The sequence below is a fragment of the Anabrus simplex genome, chromosome 1 (assembly GCF_040414725.1).
Source record: "Anabrus simplex isolate iqAnaSimp1 chromosome 1, ASM4041472v1, whole genome shotgun sequence".
NCBI classification, from domain to species: Eukaryota; Metazoa; Arthropoda; class Insecta; order Orthoptera; family Tettigoniidae; genus Anabrus; species Anabrus simplex.
In genome coordinates this window covers 1,397,897,222-1,397,917,753 of record NC_090265.1, presented here as the reverse complement: position 1 = coordinate 1,397,917,753, position 20,532 = coordinate 1,397,897,222, and positions in this window count along the sequence as shown.

The window sequence follows — 20,532 nt, the reverse complement described above, 5'->3', positions numbered from 1 at the left end:
TTTGACTAGCAGTAGGGAAGGTTCCTGCAATTATAGTATTAATTCCTCAACTGATAGCTGTCTGGAAGTAGGAAATGGGGCCTGCTATTACAACGAAAACTCCCCAAATTAATTGTGATGGCGTAGCAGGCAAAGTGGCCTGCCACTGTAATGAAACTTCTCAACCAGATTGTGAATTGCAGTAGGCAAGTGTACCTGCCGTTATCATCACAACTCCACACCTGGTACTTTATATTGGAAACAGTGTATGTGGAACGCCCTATGCTGCTTCTCAAATAACGCTAAGAGACATAGAATTTTAAAAATCTGATTCACTGCATGTAGAGTAATTTACTTCCATATCCGTATATAGGGTGGAATACCGTAGTGAAGTACGGTGACATTTTCCAGTAACTAATAATAATGGCGAGTGGCTTCTGAAAAGGCCTGGTGTAGGTCTTTCGATTTGACGCCGTATAGGTGACCTGAGCGTCTGCGTAAGATGAAGTCTAATGCTCAAGAAGGCTTATAGAAACAATCCATGAGCCATACGAATTAGTTAATAAAATTAACATGCGCGACGCTGACGAGAATCGAACCCTAGGCCGTTTGTATTGAAGGCCATCATGCTAATCATTTAGCCATGGAGACGGCCTTTATACCTAACTAGCTGTAGTAGCCGGCGTTCCCCGGAAAGTTATTGAATATTTATCTTTAAGACTTGTATTACCAGTTAGTTATGTGTGAAGTGATTTTTTGTTGAATTCCTTTATGACATTTTGATTGATATTTTATGATCTATTACGCACTTTTATATTATTTAATTTTTGAGTAAAGCTTCGTCATTTTGGAAGCTCGAAATGGACTATGAAATATTTAAACCTTTCAAAAATATAATAAGTTATATCATACTCATCCCGCTATACATATGATGTACACGATTTCAACACTTACTGACACTGTCACCAATCTGCCTTACGACCCCAAAAGCAGTGAATTAAACACTAGTCTCGTTCATTTTAGACTATTTACTTTCAATCTCTCTCAACCCCCCGTCACAATGGAGGCTGAATGTGGACATAAACGGTGTCCAGAGTGTCATAATTCTTCTTAGTGGCACATAAACAATATTTTCGACATTAATATCGGTTATTTTCCATTATTGTTTACATCCCATCCCCTCCCATTCTCCACCCAATGGGGGTTGGTATGTTGTGTACACACAGTATATTTTTCTTTTCAGATGGAAAGTCATACGTGTAGCAAATTTCGTTGAGAGCTATTCTGGAACATACACAAATGCATCCATAATGTCGGTTATTTTTATATTCATTTTCACCCCTTCTCAATCTCCATGCTGATTGTGGCTGAAGTTTTATTTAACCATCCAGAGTGTCACAGTTCAACTCAGCGACCTCGTAAATAATGTATTCGACATTAATATCAGTCATTTTCGTTTAGTTTTGTACGTAACCACTTCCCCTAGCACTGCTAGGGGTGTTTTACCCCAACATGTTTTGTTTCAGATAGTAACTAATTTGTGTACCAATTTGTATGAGGGCTCTGCTAGAAGAAACAGACATACATCCCTTATTTCTGTCATTTTAGCTTTTCTTTTCCCCCTCATATCCATGCCGATGGGTACTAAACATGGACTTTTACGACATCCAGAGTGCCATTATTCACCTCAGCGACTCCAAAAACTATGGGCTGTACATTCATACTTGTCGTTGTCTATTATTTTTATATTTCACTGGACTTTCTGCCTTTTTTTATAATTCATCCCCGCCACTAGGGGTGCTAGGGGTATCTTACCCCCATAGCAATTTCTTCATTATAGTATGTCATGTGTGTACCATGTCTGGTTGAGAGGTATGCTGGAACATACACACATACGTCCTTGAACTCGGTCACATCGGACATTTACTTTCCTTCACCCGTTCTCATTCCCGTACCGATTGGGGCAGAACTTTACCTTAAAAGGCAATCAGAGTGTCACAGTTCATCTCAGCGACCAAGAAAACTATGGATAACACAAATAACGCCGTTTTCGCTTATTTTTTTGCATTTCGCTCCTAGGCCTAAGGTATATTATAAAGATAGTAAGTCCAGTTTTGGTTGAGAGCTATGCTCGAACATACACACATACGTCCATTATCTCAATCATTTTGGAAATGTTGCTTTTCACCTTTTCTCACTCCTATGCAAAATGAGGCTGAACCTGGACTTCTACAAAATCCGGAGCGTCACTATTCATCTCAGAGACTCCGAAAAGAATGGACTCGACACTATTTTCGATTATTTCTACACCTCACCTTCTCGTGGGGGTGCTAGGCTTGTCATACCTCCACGCAGTATGACAAGTCAGAAGTGTACCAAGTTTGGTTGAAATCACTCCCGTAGTCCCGGTAAGTATGGATTCAACACTAATATCGGCCGGTTTTAGTTTCAATTATATTTTGCACCCTTCCCTACAGCTTCTAGGTGTGTCCTAGCCCCACAGTATTTTTTCAGCTAGTAGGTTATATTTGTATCAAGTTCAGTTGACAGCTATACTGGAACGTACACACAAACATCCATAATCTCGGTCATTTGGACATTTTCTTTTCCCAACTTCTTCTCACCCGCCTGCCAACTGGGGCTCAATTTGGTCTTAAACTACATCCGGAGTGTCACTGTTCATGTCAGTGACCTCGAAAACTATTAATATGGCACGATTTCCCATTATTTTTATATCTCACCCCCTCCAAAACCTACCCCTAGAGGGGCTAACGTTGTCATATCCCCACGCGGTTTCTTTCCAGATAGTAAGTTATATGTGTACCCAGTTTGGTTGAAATCGCTACAGTGCTTTAGGAGGAAATGTAATAAATACATACATACATACAATGGCATTTGTGTACATACTAGCAAATGTACCCGTGCTTCACAACGGTATTCTACATTGTATGCGGATATCGAAGTAAATTATTGTAAGCGCAGTGAATAACTTTTTTTAACATTCCATGTGTCTTAGTGTTATGCGAGAGACAGCATGAGGAGGTCCTCATACGTTGTTTCCAATGTAAAGTGAGTTGTGGAGTTGTGATAACATCAGGCTCATTTATCTACTGTCATTCTCAATCGAGTTGGAAAGTTTTCATTATAATAGCAGGTACACTTGCCTACTTCCAAACACATTAGAGTTGAGGAGTTTTTATTGTAATGGCGGGCACTTTTAGTGCCAGTCAGTTTACTGACAGTCACACTCGAGTTGGTGAATTACAATTATAATAGCTGGGCACTTTGCCTAATACCGGTCACATTTTAGATGGGTAATTTTTTCTTAATGGCAGGCATACTTGCCTGCTGCCAAACACAATCGGGTAAAAAGTTTTAAACAAAACTGCATGCTCCCTTGCCTCGTGCCAGTCAAATCGAGAAGGGATTTATTCATTACAATGGTATGCCCTTCTTATTAACGCCAGTTACACAGGAGTTGTAGAAAGATCCCTTTCCTACTGCCTGTCAAGGTCAATGTTGGGAGTATTGAGTACAGTGACAGATGCCCTTGTACTGACAGTCACTATCGATTTGTAAAGTATTAATTATAATGGCAGATATACCCTCTCTTCATCGCTGAAATCGACTTCAATGAATATATATACGGTATTTATGTATAGATCAACATACGAAAGAATATGCAGTTTGAAATAATGCAGACCTTCATTTACACATTAACTGCTGTTAAACCGTACGTCATATCGACTAACGCATTGCTTCATCAGACGCCACTTTTAGCGGGCTAAGTGGTTGATCCTATGACTTTTTTTGTATCTACTCTATGGGTTAGACTGAGTTAGTAACGATGAATAGGGAAAAATTTGGATAACATTTTCGAACACCTCATTACTTTTCCGATATATGTGTGACATCTAGAAAAATATAGAATTTGGCTCACATATGTCCACTGGGTTGGCCAGTGTTCGTGATGAATTTTATGATTCTCTCTTGACTGTAAGTGAGTCAAACTATGAATTATATTTGTCAAAAGTACAAAACTTAGGTACATTCGAGAAATACAGCCAAATACATATCGTATAATGGATAGAGAGATATGACAAAAATCATAGGACCAAAATGAACAGAGATTGTGCCATCCGTTCTGTGATACGACTTACCGATTAGTCACAAAAATACCTTGTATTTTAAAAATATCCGGAGTATTACTATTCACTTCAGAGACCCTGAAAAGTATGGATTCTACACTATTTCAGATTATTTTGATATATCATTCCTTCCTTGGACCAACCCCCAAGGAGTGTGAACTTGGAGTTAAGGAAAGTACGGAGTGTTATTATTTATCTCAGCGACCGTGAAAGGTAAAGATTCGACATTATTTTCGATTATTTTTATGTCTCGCTCTCCCTCGCCCCCACCCAAAAGGGAGCTGAACTTGGACTTTTAGTTCCTAGTGTCACTGTTAATCTCAAATACCACGAAAACTATTGATTGGATACAATTTGCGATTATTTTTATACCTATCACCCTGACCCCCACCCCTACGGGTGCTAGGGTTGGCTTACCATCAGAGTTTTCGTCTCCAGATAGAAAATCATAAGTGTACCAAGTTTGGTTGAAATTTCTCCAGTGGTTTAGGAGATGTGTCATTTACAAATACACCCACGCACGTACATCCATTTTTATGTATAGTACGATAGATAATGATAGGCATGGGCATGTTTATAGGTGCAGACCTTAATTTCGAGATTTACTCCTCATCAAATTCATCATATCGACAAACGGATTGCGCCATTAGACGTCCCCTTTATCGTTCTACAAGGTTGGTCCTATAACATTTTCTCGTATATCCCATATTTTTATGCGTGGTATTTAGCTTGAATCTTTGAATAAGGCGAAATTTGAATGCATTCATAACATATTACATTACTTTTTGCTTACTTATGTTGAAGTTAGAATCATGAAATTTCGCTTGCATATGGCAATCGGTCGTGTCAATATGAGTCCCTAAATTGATGATTCTATCTTTCCGTTAAGTGTGCCACACTATGAAATATACGTGTGAAAAGCAAAACAAAAAAAAAGTACAATCGAGAAATACAGCCAAATCTAACGCATAAGGGAGAGAGAGAGAGAGGGAGAGAGATAACACAAAAATCATAGGACCAAAGTTGTAGATCACCGAAATTGGATGGAGATTGTGCAATTCCTTTTGTGATACGACTGACCGTATATCCACCAAATACCCCGAAAACAAAGTCTGAACCATCATTAAAATTGCCTCATTATTGCGATATTTTTTGCGGGTAAAAATGAACAATTTCAAAATCTCGTAATTTTTCTGTCGGTTACAGGCTAAAAGCTTTCATTTTGCCAAATTACAATTTGCTAACTCGTCTGGCGTATTGTTCAGCATCTTGATTTGGGGGAGGGAGTTAAAAATTAAGACTTTCGTGAAACTTTTAAGCCCATGAATCCTATAGGTTAGCGCTTTGGATAAATATATCCTACTGCGTTCTTATGCTGGGTCCCAAATTTGAGACTCCCAGCGAGGTACCTAGGAGTATTTTGAGAATTTTCGAATTTTCTAGGGATTCTGAAGTCATCTGCATCTCTGGTATCATGTTTTAAGTTTCTAAGATGCCTGGAAGTGACTCATTGATTCACGTATATTTTCATTCTCATACCTTAATTTTCATCTATGCAGTACAGTATATATAGAGAGTTCCAAACAGATGTCCATTCATTAATATAGATTATGTTTCGTCCCACTCCATAGGGGTTCTAGGGGCGTCTATCCCCTGCAGTATTAATTCGACATAGTAGGTAATATTTGAACGCCTCCCACACCAAAGCGGGCCGAACTTGTACTTAAAAATTATCCGGAGTGTCACTATCTTAGCAACCCCAAAAAGGATCGATTCGACTATTTTAAGATTATAGTTATATATCACTAACCCCTCAACTACCACCCCAAAGGGGGCTGAAGAAGGACTTTAAAAATTCAGGGGTGTCGCTATTCATCTTAGCCACCCTGAAATCTGTGGATTCGACCCTATTTTTGATTACCCCTCTCGCACCCCACCGCGAAGGGGGCTGAACTTCGACTTTAACAAATCCAGAGTGTCACTATTCATCTCAGCGACACCGAAAAGGATGGATTCGACACTATATTCGATTATTTTTATGTACTACTCAACCCCACCCTTTGCACCCATTCCAATCCGAAGTGTCATTATTCATCTCAGCGACTGCGAAAAGTAAGAATTCTACACTATTTTCTACTATTTTTTATATTACTCCTCACTCGCTTCACAATACAAAGGCTGACGTTGGACTTTTTTAGAAAAAAGAGTATCACTATTCATCACATTAACCCCAAAATCTATGGTTTCGAATCTATTTTCGATTATTTTTATATATCACTCCCCCTGTTGTCAAAAACTAAGCGAGGTGAACTTGGATTTTAAAAAATACGGAGTGTCACCATTCATTTCAGTGACCGCAAAAAGTAAGGATTGACACCATTTTTTATATTACTCCCTCCTCACTCCCCACACCTAAGCTGGTGTTTAAAAAGGTCCGGATTGTCACTATTCATCTCAGCGATCCCGAAAAGTATTGGACACTATTTCTGATTATTTTTATGTCTCGTTCCCTCCCCACCCCCACCCAAAAAGGGGGCTGAACTTGGAGTTTAAAAAATCCGGAGTGTTATTATTCATCTCAGCGACCGCAAAAAGTAAGGATTCAACATTATTTTCGAATATTTTTAAATTTGATTCCCCTACCCAAAAGGGAGCTGAAATGGATGTTAAAATTCCGGAGTGTCACTATTCACCTCAGAAAACTATTGATTCGACACTACTTTCGATTAGTTTTGTACCTAACAAACCTGACCCCCCACCCCAACGAGTACTAGGGATGGCTTACCCCCACAGACACCACAAGGCTCGTCTCCAGATAGTAAATCATAATTGTCAAAAGTTTGGTCGAAATTTCTGCAGTGGTTTAGGAGATGTGTCATTTAAACGCCCCCCCCCCCCACCACACACATACATTCACTTTTGTACATAGTACGATAGATAGGTGACAGGCTTGGACACGTTTATAAGTGCCGACCTTAATTTCCTGATTTACTCCTTCTAAAACGGTATATCATATCGACAAACGGATTGCACCGTTAGACGTCACTTTTATCGTTCTTCATGGTTGTTCCTATAACATTTTCTCGTATCCTCCTTATTTATGGGTAGATTGAGTTAGAAACGTTGAATAGGGTGAAGTTTTGGCACAGTTTTTAACACTTTACATTATTTTTGGCGTACATATATGGTAGCTAGAATTATGAAATTTGGCGCGCATATGGCCATCCGTCGTGTCAATGTGCGTGCCAAACTCGATGATTTTATCTTTTCTATAAATGTGTCAAACTATGAAATACCCGTGCAAAAAGCACAAAACATACGTGTAAGCGAGGTATAGAGCCTAATTTAACGTATAAGGGACAGAGAGAAATGACAAAAATCATAGGACCAAATTTATAGATCACTCCAAATTGAACAAATATTGTTCTATCCGTTTTGTGATACGACTTACCGTTTAGCCAGCAAATATCTCGAAAATAAGGTCTACACCCTCATTGAAATTGCCTCCATATTTCGATATATCTCGGGGTTACAAAATCACAATTTTAAACATCTCGTAATTTTTCCGTCGGTAGCAGGCTAAAAGCTATAATTCTTCCAAATTTCAATTTTCTAGCTCGTGTGGCAGATTATTTTTCCATCTTGATATGGGGTAGGGGGTTAAAATTAGGTTTTTTCCGGAAAATTTTAAGCCCATTAAACCTATAAGTTATCGTTTTGGATAAATATACCCGACTTCGTTTTTTTGCATATTTGAAACTCACACCGTGGCCCCCTCAGGGAATTTTGAGTACGTACGATTTTCTGGGGATTCTCAAGTCATCAGCTTCTCTGGTACCAAGTTTTAAGTTTCTAAGATGCCTGGAAGTACATCATTATTTTACGTCCTTTTTCATTTTTAAACCTTAATTTATATCTATAGAGTACAGTGTATATATAGATTGCTCCAAATCGATTTCCATTTATTAATATAGATTGTATTTTGCCCACTCCCTAGGGGTTCTAGGGTCGTCTTGCCCCCCCCCCACCCAAAGTGTTTTTTCCAGATATTAGGTAATAATTGTACTTCCCCCCTCCCCAAAGGGTGCCTAACTTGTATTTTAAAAATATCCGGAGTGTTACTATTCACCTCAGCGACACGAAAACTATGAATTTTCGATTATGATTGTCTCACTTCCCCCCTCGCCCCCACACCAAAGGGAGCTGAACTTGGACTTTTAAAAAATCCGGAGTGCTTGTGTTCATCTCTGCGACCCCCGAAAATTATGGATTCGATACTATTTTTGATTATTTTATGTCTAATTCCTCCCTCGTCCCCACACAAAAGGAGACCGAACTTGGAGTTTAAAAAATCCGGAGTGGTACTATTCATCTCAGCGACCGCGAAAAGTAAGGATTACCGAGTTCGATAGTTGCAGTCGCTTAAGTGCGGCCAATATCCAGTATTCGATAGATAGCGGGTTCGAACCTCACTGTCGGCAGTCCTGTATATGGTTTTCCTTGGTTTCCCAATTTCTCACCAGGCAAATGCTGGGGATGTACCTTAATAAAGGCCATGGCCGCTTCCTTCCCACTCCTAGGCCTTCCCTATCTGATCGTCGCCATAAGATCTATCTGTGTCGGGGAGACGTAAAGCAATTTAAAAAAAAAGTAAGTATTAGACATTGCTTTCGAATATTTTTATATCTCGCTCCCTCTCGCCCGACTCCTAAAAGGTGGGTGAATTTGGACTTTAAAATAATCCATAGTGTCACAATTCATCTCAGCGATCCGGAAAACTATGGAGACGACACTCTTTTCGATTATTTTTATTTCTCCCTATCCCTCGCGCCCTATCCAAACGGGGCTGATGTTGGACTTTAAAAATATCGGAGTGTCAGTATTCATCTCAGGGACCCCAAAATCTATGCTTACGACACTGTTTTCTATTATTTTTATATATCACTCTCCCCCCTCACCCTTCACCCCTATGATGACTGAACTTGGACTTTAAAAATATCTGGAGTGTCACTATTCATCACAGCAACTCCGAAATCTATGGATTCGACACTATTTTCTATTATATCTATATATCTCACTCCGCTCGCCCCCACCCCAAAGGGGACTGAACTTAGACTTTATACAATTCCGGAATGTCACTAACCATCTCAGCGACTCCGAAAACCATGTGTTCTACACTATTTTTTTAACCCCCCCCCCCAACCTGACCCTCTCCTCTAACGGTGCTTGTGATGGCTTAACATCACAATGATCGTTTCCAGATAGTATGTTATATGTGGTCCAAGTTTGGTTCAATTTGCTCGAGTGGTGTAGGAGGAGATGTGTCCCTTACACACAAACATACATCCATTTATATATATATATAGTAATATAGATGATAATGTACTAATCAATCATGGGCTAATCTAATTTAAGAGATATGATTTTGTGTACAATTTACACAAGAATTTTTTTTTACATTTTATGACGATGAAGCAGAATATAGTTTGTCGTAATAATTTAATTCCCATCAAGTATAGGAAAACAACAACAGTAATAATAATAATAATAATAATAATAATAATAATAATAATAATAATAATAATAATAATAATAATAATAATAATAATAATAGTAACAATTAAAAAGAATATTTTAGTATTCCAGAAGATTATTCATTTGCAGTTCTTGTAGTATTACTGCAAGTTATTTAAGTTACTGTAGTCGATAAGAGTTTAATGATAAAACCAATCAATGATAAAGAAGCACAACTTTTCTTGTCATTTCATAGACAAAGTTGCGGAAACTGAATGTGAAGCTTGTGTACTAATAGTAGTCGAACCTGCCCTGAAGGACAGCCTTATTCAGCAGACACCTCCCTATACGGATATTTTTCCTCGGAACCTATTTAATTTTACATAAGATACGTGTTAAATTAGCCTCATTTAAGCATACACCTCGAAGTCCGGACAGAGGACATGGCCATTAGTCCCGTCCACTTAGCTTAAGCGGATACTCAACACGTTTCAGGACACTTTTATTACACCGGATTATGTTATCCTTACATTTAAAACCATTCTGCAGACATCCCTTTTGTATGTTTGTACTCTTTCGAGTCCATGAAAAGATAGAATGAAATATAGGCTACTAGGAACTGTAGTAGCCGTGAAGTTAATTCTTCGTAATGGTCGTCATCCGTTCTAACTACTGGTGTACAATATATTACGAGAATTTTAATTGCCCGTGAATGGTGTCAGTGACTGTTTACTCACCTTACCTAAGGATATTCTACCCAGCTTTCAATATTCTATTCGCAATATTCAGATTGTCAGTGATAAGGTCGACGTCAGGTAGTCAACTTGATAAGGAAAAGAATTACTGTACATGCTCTAATTATTGAGACTGAAATACCATTGCATTTCGGTGTTTAGATCTCGAGTCAAGGAGAAATGTGATAATAGAAAGTGGCAAAGGACTTTCAGTGAGAAAGCTTCCCGAACAATTAAAATGCGGAAAAACTCAAATAAATACTGTTGTGAAAAATAGAAATGAAATTTTTAAAAAGTGAGAGGAAAATAGGAATCAAGAAGTGAAAAGAAAGCGGGAGCAATAATTTGCAGAATTGAACGTTGCGATATATAATTGGTTCAAGCGTGCTCGAGCGAAGAATTTGTCTGTGAGTGAGCCGATTTTACAAGAAAAAGTGCGAGGAATCGCAAATAATGGGTGGCTATATTAATTTAGAAAACATCATAACGTTACTTTCAATACAGCCTGTGGATAAGTTGGGGATATGTGTGTTGCTTAAGTAGCGGATTGGAAAGATACGTTAACAGACAATTTGTAGAGTTACGAACTGAAATCTAGTTTGAATATTAACGAGACTGGTCTGTTCATTAGTTTGATCCCGAAGAAGTCACTAACTTTGCCAAAGGAAAGTTGCAAGTGTGAGAAAATATCAAAAGAAATAGTCACCATCATATTTTGTTGTAACGCACTCGGTAAAAAGGAAATTGCTCTTATAATCGGTAAATCATTGAAACCCAGGTGCTTAAAAATACTGGACTACAATATCCTTTGTGTTGAATGGCATGCGAATGAAAAGGCATGGACGACGTCAGCAGTATTCAATCATTGCCTCCTACTTTTGAATTTCAAGGTGAAGGCCAGGAAAAGCAATGCGATCTTGATGCTAGATAATGCTACATGAAAATTAAAATGGAAACCTACAACCTGTTTTCCAGTCATTGACCGGGTCAGGGATGGAATGAATGAAGAAGATATAGGCTATTAGTACGATGGGGTCGCCACTCCCAAAGTGATTTATTAATGCCTGATAGTTGCTATGAAATGAGAATGGAGAGTGTTGCTGGAATGAAAGAAGACAGGGAAAACCGGAGTACCCGGAGAAAAACCTGTCCCGCCTCCGCTTTGTCCAGCACAAATCTCACATGGAACGACCGTGATTTGAACCACGGTATCCAGCGGTGAGAGGCCGACGCGCTGCCGTCTGAACCACGGAGGCACAGATAATGCTACATATCATCCGTAAATACGGCTTTCAAATGTAAAACCTTTGTTCCTTTCACACAATACCACTTCTCAGCTTCAGCCACTGGATCAAAAAATCATTCATGCATTCAAATTAGACTATCGCAAGAGGGTTTTACGGTCATTAGTGGCACACATGGATGAAACTGACTCAATTTTCAATTTAATGAACGTCAATGTAGGTGACACGGCTTCGTGGACAAAGGCAGTTCGAAATTAAGTCTGCGAAACCACAATCAGGAAATGCTTTGCAAAATACGGCATAACTATTTCTACAGCTGAAGAACAATCAGGGGTAGAGGTTTGAAATGAAAATCATGAACTTCAGACTTTAGCTACGACAATACGTTATGATATTGACGCCGAACAAGAGAATATTCCTTGCTGTGGCGATATCGAGGGCGACTAGCAGTCGCATTCAGGATCAACTTTTTGGTCAAATTTCTGTTATCATGTATCGTAAGGTATATTTGAGGCTATTGGTATCAAAAGGAGCAATCTCCACTTTTCGTTGAAAATGAGTTACTGATACCGTTATATTGTAATAATTGCTGTCTGTAAAACTATGTTGTTTGTCTTTTTCAAAAAGAACAAAATACCATCGTTTCAGAGCACGAAAGTACAGTGTGACTTTCAAACAACAATCTCCGCCAACGGTTGGTATCAAAAGGGACAATCTCCAGAACTACCAATCAGCTCTTTCTGCTCACGCCATGTGAGTGCCGCCATATTGGTTCAACTGAGTTATAAATTGAGACTGTCTTGCTTAAGCATGCCTATTTTCCAGTTTTAGCGTAATACTGGAGGTATTTTCGGAGTTTTGAAGGTATATGAACGTGCACGAACATATTATATTACCAAAATAAACTGTAGCTTTCTTCAGTGTGTTCTGTGATGGACATGCTACCCCAAAGCGTGTCACCTGTGTCACCCACAAAAGTGAGGGAATAGACTCACGATCATAGAAAATGGAAATCAGTTGTTGCAAAAAAGTGGCAATAAGATTCAGTCAGTAAATATTTTCTTACCAGGTAGAAATTCAATTGGGAAATGGACTTATATACTCTTGTATAGTCAATATCCATACGAACTGATCATAACCTCAGGGCGCTTTATTATAACAGCTATCCGCCGCAGTCGCTTAAGTCTGGCCAGTATCCAGTGTTCGGGAGACAGTAGATTCGAACCCAACTGTCGGCAGCCCTGAAGATGGTTTTCCGTGGTTTCCCATTTTCACACCAGGCAAATGCTGGGGCTGTACCTTAATTAAGGCCACGGCCGCTTCCTTCCCACTCCTAGCCCTTCCCTGTCCCACCGTCGCCATAATAGCTATCTGTGTCAGTGCGACGTAAAGCAACTAGCAAAAAATATAACAGCTATCCTTACTTTACAGACTTCTCTTCCTTCTTTTTACTGACTATCTGAAGGATAATGTTAATTTTTTAAATTTTATTGTACCCTATATTGAGCCCGCCTGGTGGCCATGATCGTTAAGGTGCTGAAGTCTAAAAACGGTCGAACACCGAGGTTAGCCGGTTCGAGTCCCGTTGGTCGAAAAAATTTTCACCATCAGAATGTTGGCCGGCAGGGTAGGGGAGGTGGTGGTATACAATTTCTAATCACTAGATTGCGTGCCAAAAGCCTGGATTAAATTCCAAACCTCTCCGCAGTGCTCATATGGAGTGAGGGCATATGACGCTGTTGATGGTGATTCGTCCGTCGGATGGGGACGTTAAGCCTTGAGCAGACCCCTTGGTGCTATTCGACAGGAGTAGGCTATGTGCCGGCACCGGGTTTCACCCTCTCCCTACTCTCATATATCACGTCATTCATTTCATCTCTCATTAACTCCTCTGATGAGGTTGACGTCAGGAAGGGCATCCGGTCATAAAAAACCGCCACGACAAATTCATCTCACCTCATACCCGACCCCGTGGGGAAACGGGACAAGGGTTGGACAAACATTGTACCCTATATTGAATTTATGGTAATAAGATTGTTTGCAATCTAAACTGGCAAATCTAAACTGATGTGTTTCTTGCTGGTGGTCTTCCGTTTTTCAGTCTAGGTAATATTATTCATCACTTTTGTAACTGTTAAATGAATGTACTGGTACAGTACATTATAGTGACATTCTTGACGTTTCAATCTAGTGTAAAGAAAAATAGTGTAGGTATCACAATTCTGTAAGTTATTAGCAAAAGCAATTTCCTTACATGTTGGTATCAAAAAGAGCAATATCCACTAAAATCTGAAAGTTAGTATCAAAAGGGACAATCTCAGAAATACAATTTAAAGTACCTAATTAACCATTAATTATATGGTAGGTTTTCTTTGATTACTCGCTCACAGCCTGTCTGTTGTATATACAAGACAAAAATCACCCAGATAGAGTGAATAGAAATGCATTAGATAAAAAAATCATTCCCCCTGTAAAGTGCTGGAAGGTGGAGATTGCTCTTTTTGATACCAATAGCCTCATCTGCACCTCAACTTATCATTCGTTATTTCTCGTCATCTAAATGTTCAGCTTTAATTTAATTCATTGCACTTCATAAATATTTCTAGTTATACACATCAGTCTTCACTAGTCATAAAAAAGGAGCATTTTAAATTTTTAAATTTTTTTTACAGGGACCGAATCAGGAACAGAAAGTTACGATGATAACGAGGTAAAAAAAACAAGAGGAAGTTATGTCAGTGAAGCAGGGACTAAATATGCTTAAACAGAAGAAGAAGTTGTGTGTCACGCTGGACCGCGAATACAGCGATAATACAATGGAACCGTTAAACAGACATTATTCCGTTTTCGAGAATATTGAAGTTAAGAAAATATGAGCTAAAGTTTGATGTTTAATTCACGAAGCTGTAATATTTGCAAAGGATGTAAAATCACTTGTAATATATCCCACGGATATATTTAAAAATAAAAGATTCAGAATGTTCAAAATAATAACGCATATGCTTATGTTTAACGGCAGAAGTACGTGAATGGAACGGACATTTCGCAAAAAAATATTTGCTCTTAATTTGAAAAGCGCGCCTTCCTGAACAAGAATATGTATGATTTATATGTATTTATTTGATTACACAAAGAAATTAAGAATAATGTGAAGCCTTGTTCTAAGACAGGTGTGAGTGAAGCACAAATATTAACTGCAGTTTCCAGAAAACTCTTTTTTTTTCACATTTAAGAACACATTACTTCTAACCTATTCTACCTAGAGATAAGAAATTTAGCACACTCATGTATGACAGTACTGCGATAATAAAACTCTAGAATTTTTAATGTTTCTTCTAAATTGCGTTTTTTATAAACCGTTATTTGCTTAAAGTTACAATATTTTAATATTAAATTTTAATTTATAACTGAAGACATAAATATTTATCAAATGTTAAAATTCTAGAGTTTCAAGACTTTCATGCATCTATGAATGTGTGGTGATAATTTGGAAGCAGTGGTACCAATACGTCAGTAGTAATGTGTACCAACATCATGACATGTTTCAATAAGACCTTGAAAATTTTCTCATATTAAAAACATTCCTTACAAGAAACTAGAAGTCTAAATACTATAAATTGCAATCTATTAGAATAAGAAGGGCTTTGACTTGACATGGTAAAATTGGTGCATTTCTATCTTTCATGTTATAGATATTATGATAAATGTTATGATACGTTTCAGTATTATTTCAGTGGGCGCTCACATACTTCTGCCCTTAAGGTGGACGTTCTTTGCCATTCAAATTTTCGTTTATTATTCTACAAACTTGTTTCAGAGGGCACCTTTCGTAACAAAAAAATTTCCCCGGTACCGACGATGTCCGCAGAGGAGAAGTTCCACTGTATTTAGTGGAATACTCCATGCGTAAGTATTCAGAATAAGTAATACGTTAACAACAATAAATATTTATTTAAATAATCTACTCCTTCCTGACCTAATTGTCACTTTATTTGGGTTGAAACCTGATGTGGATGTGGCTCAATCTTACTGCAGGATACCCTTCCTGACGTCATACCTATGTGGAGGGATGCATTCACTATTGCATGTTCCTTATGTGGTTCATAGTCTGGTATGTAGGTGCAGAGAGGAGGAGACGAACGCTCTACCGGGAATGGAACCCGGCAATTCAGCCAAGGAACCAGACATAATGATCATAATTATAATAATATTAACAATAATCATTTGCTATAATAATCCAAAGGACTAATCGTTAGCAAGGTTTTCAGTATGACTGGAAGTTAATTTAATTTCTGTAGTCTGTCTTCGTTCTCGAATAACGCGATAGGTCAATTATCACGTAGGCTATAATATATCACAATGAAAAAAGCGTTCTATGTAGTAAATTTATATTAAACATAATTAATTTTTACATATAAATGTCTACGATCAATAATGTTAATATATCATTTCAGAAAATCCTTCATATTCGATGCATGATTAATTCACCAACGTGGTAAACCAATCATGGGTATATGTGCATATGTATTTTGCTTAAGCATTTCCATTCGCCTTCTCGAACTTTTGATGTGACGAAGTTTTGACGGGGCAGTTTATTATTCTGTCAGAGACTGGACAGGTTCCCTTTTACTTTGATGATTAGCGCAAGTACTCCGGTGTCAATATTGGTTCGGCGAGAGCATATAAATGTCAGAGGCATAATACACGGCGTGAGAGCCCATCAGACGAGGTACAAAGCTGTGAACAAGCCATTTCCAACTACCGTGGCCTGCTCCTAAAATTTATTCCAGCTACTGGCTTGCAGTGACGCAGTGATAATGTCCATCGAAAACAAGTATGCACAAGCAGGCACTCATACAAAGTTTGCACCAGTGCACGGGTCGTTCCGTTTTGGGTTCATTTCCTCTTATTGCTTCATGTACTGAAAGGACCATGAGTAAATTGATTTTGTATCCGTAACGATTTAAGTATTTTAACAAACGTTCAGAATAGATTCGACTGAGGAGGAATGAAATTCCTCATTACACGGAGTTTCCAAATAACTACTCCACATGAGATATGATATTATTGAACCAAACCAAACCAAACCACATGGCACTACAACCCTTGAAGGGCCTTGGCCTACCAAGCTACCGCTGCTCAGCACAAAAGCCTGCAGATTACGAGGTGTCGTGTGGTTAGCACGACGAATCCTCTCGGCCGTTATTCTTGGTTTTCGAGACCGGGGCCGCTATCTCACCGTCAGATAGTTTCTCAATTCTAATCACGTAGACTGATTGGACCTCGAACCAGCCCTCAGGTCCAGGTAAAAATCCATGACCTGGCCGGGAATCGAACCCGGGGCCTCCGGGTAAGAGGCAGGGACGCTACCCCTACACCACGGGGCCGGCACATATGATATTATTAGCTTATCGTAAAATGCTTCTGTTCACATATTTCCAGCGATCATATAGGTTTAAAATATTTCTCTTCACATATTTCCGGCGATCAAATATGTTTAAATATTACAGATGACATTTTACGATGTTTCGCCATTTCCTTAAATGTCGGAAAGCTTATATCGATCCATTCAGGTTGTTATATGTATTAATACTTAAGAAAAGTTACACAAAATATTAGGCCTATAAGTTATATAGATTTCCAAGGTAAAATCAACTCTCAAATTTTGAGTGAGCACAGGGATTTTGAATTCTAACATGGAATCTTAATTATTAGAAAGGTACATATCACTTAACAGAATAAAATGAACAACATAATTGTTAACAGCACAGATCAGAATAAAGTGATGATGATGCTTGTTGTTTTAAGGGGCCTAACATAGAATAAAGTACAGTGACCTGCATGTGATAGAGGTGGTACTTAAGATGCTGTCTGAGTCTTTTTTGCCACGACGTTCTCAATCATAAATTAATATTTTCATGAAGGAACATAGGAATATTTAATTTTTTCACGGTATCAGCATTGGTCAACCGGTTATCGAACTTCTTCAAGCTTCGTTCTGCAGCTCCATAGAGAGTAGAGTGTACTTAAAAATGCAGTTTTTCGAAATTACCAGGGTGCAAAATGTCAAATAGGCTCATCGGACAAAAGATTAGTCTGCGTAGTGCAGTGAAGGAGTCATGTGCTCAATCGCACGAGCACTGCCTCTATGTGAGCATAAGGCAGTACTGATCAGTGAGACATTGAGTTCCAAGCGGGCAGTGTACGTCAATGTGGGTAGATGTAAATATGTGACAGAGTGACAAAAAGGGGTAAATGTGTTTGGCCGTGGCCGTGGCCAAACTGTGGGTGAAGTTGCTGGATCTGTTGGTGTTTCGCAGCGGATTGTTCAGCGTATCTACTAGCAGTGGTATACTACACGTGGCCACGAATTACGACGTCAGAATTATAGTCGGAGTAAGATTCTCACTCAGAGGAAGCGGAGACGCGTTTCACGGCTTGTGAATCCAAATCGCTTGCAAATCCGGTGGGAATGCAGTCAGTGATTGAAGGTCCACCCCAACCTGTTAGCGAGACAACATTGTGATGGGAACTGCATGCAATGAGCATTTGGAGGCGGTCACCTCGCAAGTTCTGGACCTAGCTCGATAGCTGCAGTCGCTTAAGTGCGGCCAGTATCCAGTATTCGGGAGATAGTAGGTTCGAACCCCACTGTCGGCAGCCCTGAAGATGGTTTTCCGTGGTTTCCCATTTTCACACCAGGCAAATGCTGGGGCTGTACCTTAATTAAGGCCACGGCCGCTTCCTTCCCACTCCTAGCCCTTCCTTGTCCCATCGTCGCCACAAGACCTATCTGTGTCGGTGCGACGTAAAGCAACTAGCTTCCTTCCCACTCCTAGCCCTTCCCTGTCCCATCGTCGCCATAAGACCTATCTGTGTCGGTGCGACATAAAGCAACTAGCTAGCAAGTTCTAGATACAACGCAGGAGATTTTTATTCATTACCCCTACCGCACATGAGAAATGTGAACCCAGACGCATTCTAAATTGTAAATCAGGGGTTCCTCGAAACCATTCACACTTTAATAACCGGCACGAATAAACGCCAGAAAACTGAAGAGGAATACTAAAATATTTTCTCAGGAACATTTATAGTGACGGGTACGTAAAGCACCAATTTATCGACCAATAAATTAACTGAATAAATTTTATTCGTTAAACTGTACTAAATATTTCAATACTATCTATTTATTTGCCAGTACCAGTCGAGAAGTCCACCTCTGTGGTGTAGTGTTTAGCGTGATTAGCTGCCACCCCTGGAGGTCCGGGTTCGATTCCCGGCTCCGCCACGAGGGCTGGAACGGGGTTCACTCAGCCTCGGGACGTCAACTGAGTAGAGGTGGGCTCGATTCCCACCTCAGCCATGCTGGAAGTGGTTTTGCGTGGTTTCCCACTGCTTCTCCAGGCAAATGCCGGGATGGTACCTCACTTAAGGCCACGGCCGCTTCCCTCCCTCTTCCTTGCCTGTCCCATCCGATCTTCCCATCCCTCCACAAGGCCCCTGTTCAGCATAGCAGGTGAGGCCGCCTCGGCGATTTACTGGTCATTATCCCCAGTTGTATTCTCCGACCCAAAGTCTGAAGCTCCAGGACACTGCCCTTGAGGCGGTAGAGGTGGGATCCCTCGCTGAGTCCGAGGGAAGGACCAACCCTGGAGTGTAAACAGATTAGGAAAGAAAGAAAGATCAATCGAGAAACTAATTACACACGTCAACAAAATTTAACATTTAGACGTAAAATACGCTTCTTTCAGAAAAGATACTTGGTCAGAAGTGATGCAAGGTGAGTATTAACAACGGACGAATGGCGCATGGGAGTATTCTGTTGTGGTTTTATTTCAGAACCTCGCAAGAGACCATTGCTTGCACAAGCACGTAACGCTGCGCATCATCGCTGTAAATCATCGAACGTGGACAGTAGCGGGACTGGCAGAACGCAATCTGGTCTAACGAATCACGTTTTAGCCTGTATTCTAATGACGCACGACGTCGAGTGCTCCAAAGAGGAAATCAAGCATTTCATTGAATGTGTGCTTGGTCAGGGTCAAGCTGCAGGTGGGTCTCTGACGTTTTGGGTGTTTTCCGTATCATGTATTGGGTCCGCTCACTGAGGTGAGTATGCTATTTCAAGATGACAACAGCAAAATTGATCGGGATGGACGCATATGTGACTGGTTTTATGAACGATCCTCTACCTTATTACATCTAGACTGACATGAAAAATCACCTGACTTGAACCCCATTAATAATCTGTAAGAGATATTGGAACAGCGGGTAGAACGCCAATATCAGCATCCCCGCAATTTGGTGGAATTGCGAGATGAAATCCTCAGCGAGTGGCATAACCTGGATGCGATGTACCTTGTGCACTCCCTTCCTAACCGAATCCAGGCGGTTATGAACTCCAGATACGGAGTTACGTAGTATTAAATGATGCTTGTAATGATTTCTCCAGGGTTGACTCATTCCTTTGTCCGGAGAGCTTATATACATAGAAATTATAAATGTGTCATTTCTGTTCCTGCTAAGACGCTTGATAGGGAGATAAAATTGTAGCTTTTATGTTATGTACAATCCTAGAATTTTCGAGACGTTCTGGATACAACACAGGAGACTTTTATTCATTACCCCTACCACACTTGATAAATGTGAATCCTGACGAATTCTAAAATGGAAATAGGCGGTTCCTTGGAACCATTCACTACGTTACAATTTTACCTCTTTATACATTGCAGTTTTCGTTGGGGAACCTGTCAGGACATCAGCCAAAATCACGAGGTACTGCGGAGGGTTCAAGAGAATTTTTTGCGATCGTCTATTGCCGCCAATGGTGGATGTTTTGAACAATTGCTGAAACAATGTGCACCTTTTCCAACGACCAATCTGGTCGAGTACGTCACTCTTTAAAAAGTACAC